General features: G+C 54.1%; 1 non-coding gene across 1 annotated transcript in view; it reads right to left on the bottom strand.

Moving 5' to 3' along the window:
• LOC126129157 (small subunit ribosomal RNA) overlaps nt 1-966 on the bottom strand; it is a 1,909-nt gene extending 943 nt beyond the window's left edge. Inside the window, exon 1 of the ribosomal RNA XR_007527132.1 lies at nt 1-966. This exon is cut by the window's left edge and continues 943 nt beyond it. This is a non-coding gene — a ribosomal RNA (small subunit ribosomal RNA).
• Nucleotides 967-5,000: the final 4,034 nt, after the last annotated feature.

The following is a 5,000-nucleotide window of genomic DNA, read 5'->3' on the forward strand; positions in this document are numbered from 1 at the left end:
CCCTATTAATCATTACCTCGGGTTCCGAAAACCAACAAAATAGAACCGAGGTCCTATTCCATTATTCCATGCACACAGTATTCAGGCGGGCTTGCCTGCTTTAAGCACTCTAATTTGTTCAAAGTAAACGTGCCGGCCCACCCAGACACTCAATAAAGAGCACCTTGGTAGGATTTCAACGGGGTCCGCCTCGGGACGCACGAACACGCACGAGGCGGTCGCACGCCTTCGGCTCGCCCCACCGGCAGGACGTCCCACGATACATGCCAGTTAAACACCGACGGGCGGTGAACCAACAGCGTGGGACACAAATCCAACTACGAGCTTTTTAACCGCAACAACTTTAATATACGCTATTGGAGCTGGAATTACCGCGGCTGCTGGCACCAGACTTGCCCTCCAATAGATACTCGTTAAAGGATTTAAAGTGTACTCATTCCGATTACGGGGCCTCGGATGAGTCCCGTATCGTTATTTTTCGTCACTACCTCCCCGTGCCGGGAGTGGGTAATTTGCGCGCCTGCTGCCTTCCTTGGATGTGGTAGCCGTTTCTCAGGCTCCCTCTCCGGAATCGAACCCTGATTCCCCGTTACCCGTTACAACCATGGTAGGCGCAGAACCTACCATCGACAGTTGATAAGGCAGACATTTGAAAGATGCGTCGCCGGTACGAGGACCGTGCGATCAGCCCAAAGTTATTCAGAGTCACCAAGGCAAACGGACCGGACGAGCCGACCGATTGGTTTTGATCTAATAAAAGCGTCCCTTCCATCTCTGGTCGGGACTCTGTTTGCATGTATTAGCTCTAGAATTACCACAGTTATCCAAGTAACGTGGGTACGATCTAAGGAACCATAACTGATTTAATGAGCCATTCGCGGTTTCACCTTAATGCGGCTTGTACTGAGACATGCATGGCTTAATCTTTGAGACAAGCATATGACTACTGGCAGGATCAACCAGGGAGCTGCGTCAACTAGAGCTGAGCAGCCGGCCGCCCGGGAGTGTGTCCCAGGGGCCCGCGCGAACACGCAAGCGTCCGCTCAATTATTCTGCAAACAGGAGGAGGCTGAGCTCCCCTGCACAATACACCTCGAAACCCTCTCAGGTCCCGGCGGCGCGCAGCGCCGTCCTAAGTACTTGGTCGGGTTCGAGAGAGGCGCAATCGCCCGGAGTTAGGCGAGTAGACGCTTTAGGTGCGACCACCCGTGCTCCCAACTGAGCTTGCCGCTGCCGACAGAGGCCCGGGAGCGTGCTGTCGTGGCATTGCCGGCGGGAGACAACACGCGCCACCTACGGTGACCGGCAGCTCCAACGCCAGCGCCACAGAAGGGCAAAGGCCCCACGTGGGTGCCGAAGCGAACTCTCCCAGCACAGCGCACGTGCCAACACGTCTGCACAACTGCGATACAAACCACCAGCGAGAACCGCTGGGGCGACCGAGCAGCAGACGGCGTCGCGGCGCCGAGTGCCGGGCGGCGGCGCATCCTCAACGCACACAGTCCTCAGTCGGACCAGCACACTGCAGATGTCCACCGCGCTTCGCACCGGGCCCGCGAGGACCCACTTTGGCCGCCCGGCGCCGCGCGCAGGGTGCCCCGGCGCGCAGCTGCGCCGCCTGCCGCGTCCGTCGGCCGGCGCGCCTGCCACTGGGCGCCCCCACCAGCCGGCTGTAGCGCGTGCGCCCACGCACCGCGCGGCCAGCACGCCGGGCGGCCCCCCCTCACCGGCCGGGGACGGTCCCACCCAGCCACCGCCGCGTATCGCTTCACACACAGATTTGCCCTTACTGATTTACCTCCAGCAACAACAACCGCACCACAATGGGTTTACCAGTTGTTCATTTGCGTTGCGTCACGTCACCAGCAAACGTAGACGTCCATCCCAGTTTGCAAATGCAACGATTATTGCATACCTGTCTGTTAGGTGTCACGACACACTACGTCTGCCCACATACACGCAACAAAATGTGCACGACTAGAGAACACGTGGGAGGTGGCCCCCTACGTATGCGATGTCCATTACGAGACCGACTGTCAACCAGCATCTGTACCATGTCGCAGATGTGGAACGCGGTGCACCATGCTATCACACTGTGTGAGAAGAGACGACTACGTTTGAATACACGCGCCACTACATCAACAGACGGCTCATGCTGATCGCCATCCAGGGCGTCCGTTACTCCCACACGTCTCTATGGCGTACCACACTGCAATGTAGCTGTTATGGGGAGACGGCACGTGGCTGAGTGCACAACATTTGGACCGTATGGTTCGCTGTTGTTGGGCGCAGTCGTACGGTCACACATGTGCCACAGCGTATCATTCAGTACATACGGACCTATGTGCAGTACAATGTGAGGATTAAGCTTACGATATCAGCGGACAGTGGACACAGGCCGTACCACGACGTAGACTGAGCGCTTCGACATGCGAATGCCAGTGAACAGCTGCGAAGGGCATTGAACACGCAAGCACCTGAACGACCAGCGTGCGAAGGCAGGGTGGAGGGGGGGGGGCGATGTACATCCTGCAGTTGTCCACATTACAGTGTACAGCGGGAGCATGTAAAAAGTAAGCAACACTTGCGAAGTGTTCAACATGAAACGACACACAAGAGGGTGGGCGGTGCGAGTAGCGAACTATATTCAGAGGGTTGTGGTTAGACAACACTAGATTAATGTAACGTGTCATATGCCAATTACAGAGCAGGTTAAGGCACAACGTGGGTTAGGTTAAGGCACAACGTGGGTTAGGTTAAGGCACAACGTGGGTTAGGTTAAGGCACAACGTGGGTTAGGTTAAGGCACAACGTGGGTTAGGTTAAGGCACAACGTGGGTTAGGTTAAGGCACAACGTGGGTTAGGTTAAGGCACAACGTGGGTTAGGTTAAGGCACAACGTGGGTTAGGTTAAGGCACAACGTGGGTTAGGTTAAGGCACAACGTGGGTTAGGTTAAGGCACAACGTGGGTTAGGTTAAGGCACAACGTGGGTTAGGTTAAGGCACAACGTGGGTTACGTTAAGGCACAACGTGGGTTACGTTAAGGCACAACGTGGGTTACGTTAAGGCACAACGTGGGTTACGTTAAGGCACAACGTGGGTTACGTTAAGGCACAACGTGGGTTACGTTAAGGCACAACGTGGGTTACGTTAAGGCACAACGTGGGTTACGTTAAGGCACAACGTGGGTTACGTTAAGGCACAACGTGGGTTAGGTTAAGGCACAACGTGGGTTAGGTTAAGGCACAACGTGGGTTAGGTTAAGGCACAACGTGGGTTAGGTTAAGGCACAACGTGGGTTACGTTAAGGCACAACGTGGGTTACGTTAAGGCACAACGTGGGTTACGTTAAGGCACAACGTGGGTTACGTTAAGGCACAACGTGGGTTACGTTAAGGCACAACGTGGGTTACGTTAAGGCACAACGTGGGTTACGTTAAGGCACAACGTGTGTTAGGTTAAGGCACAACGTGGGTTAGGTTAAGGCACAACGTGGGTTAGGTTAAGGCACAACGTGGGTTACGTTAAGGCACAACGTGGGTTACGTTAAGGCACAACGTGGGTTACGTTAAGGCACAACGTGGGTTACGTTAAGGCACAACGTGGGTTACGTTAAGGCACAACGTGGGTTACGTTAAGGCACAACGTGGGTTACGTTAAGGCACAACGTGGGTTACGTTAAGGCACAACGTGTGTTAGGTTAAGGCACAACGTGGGTTAGGTTAAGGCACAACGTGGGTTAGGTTAAGGCACAACGTGGGTTAGGTTAAGACACAAATTGCGTTACAAATTGCGTTACATTGCGGTACAAATTGCGTTACATTGCGGTACAAATTGCGTTACATTGCGGTACAAATTGCGTTACAAATTTGGTTAGGTTAAGGTGCAAAATGGGTTGGATTACAGTACACAACATGGTAAGAGATAGTGTGTTTGGGGGGGGGGGGGGGGGGGGGCAGGTTCGTTGGTAGTGATCATTGTAAGTGAATGTCTGAGGCAGCGTCAGTATGTCACAGCAGTTCTGTCTCGTCAGGATGCGCTTTTCGCTCGTGACTGGAGGCGCGCCGCGTCTGTGGTTGCGGCAAGGGAGTGGCAGACCTGTGTGATTCATTCCTGCCATTGTTTCTGTGCCGTAACAGGAGGCAGTGTGGTGGTGTTGGGTGCACCCCTGTGTAGGACATGTGTGGGTGTTGGTGGCTTATCTGAGCAATTGTGGATGTTGGACGGGTGGGATATTCTATTTTATAATTGGACCCCCTGGTGTGGTTATCATAGTGTGGATGGTGTACTGTGGCGGAGAGGATGCACCGGACGTTGGTCCATGCTGGTGCTTACATATCGTATCTGTGTCTGTTACAGGCAGAGAGTAATGTGTGATGGAGTGTCTCGCTGAGGTGTGGTTCATATTGTGTGCACAGACTTACAGCATGTATAGGGACAGCGGGAATTTGGCATATTGGATATAACTCGTCATGAAACGCAAGATATAGGGGTGGATTGCAACGTACGAGTGCGGGAAGAGTCCGCCGTTCATCCGCTTGGGTTGCGATTTGGGCGGTTGGGGTGGGGCACGTGCGGGTGCGGGTGGAGTGATTGTCGGTTGACTACTTCGTGCGACGCAGGCACTGGCGTTCGGGTTCCTGTGGTGGACAGATGATGCAGGCTTTGTGGGTGGCGTCGAAAAATGGGTACTGTGGGACCTAGCGATGTCGTAGTCGGGGTGGCGTCTCATAGATGGCGGTATCGTCGGTGCAGCAGGTCATGTTTCGGGAGACTTGCAGATGGCGGTATTTAGTTTTCGTGTTGCGCGCGACATGGTGGACGTAGTGTCGTCCGATTCGCGTAGATGGGGCTATTGCATGTGGTTTCGTCACATTGTCATAGATGGCGATGCTGTGGTTTGGCAGTATGGTTGGTGTAGTTCCGTTGGATTCCTGTAGATGGAGGTGTCGTTTCTGGGCCAGACGGCAATGTAGTTTGGTCACATTCTCATAGATG

This window comes from Schistocerca cancellata, unplaced genomic scaffold (genome assembly GCF_023864275.1).
Source record: "Schistocerca cancellata isolate TAMUIC-IGC-003103 unplaced genomic scaffold, iqSchCanc2.1 HiC_scaffold_521, whole genome shotgun sequence".
In the NCBI taxonomy this organism is placed as follows: Eukaryota; Metazoa; Arthropoda; class Insecta; order Orthoptera; family Acrididae; genus Schistocerca; species Schistocerca cancellata.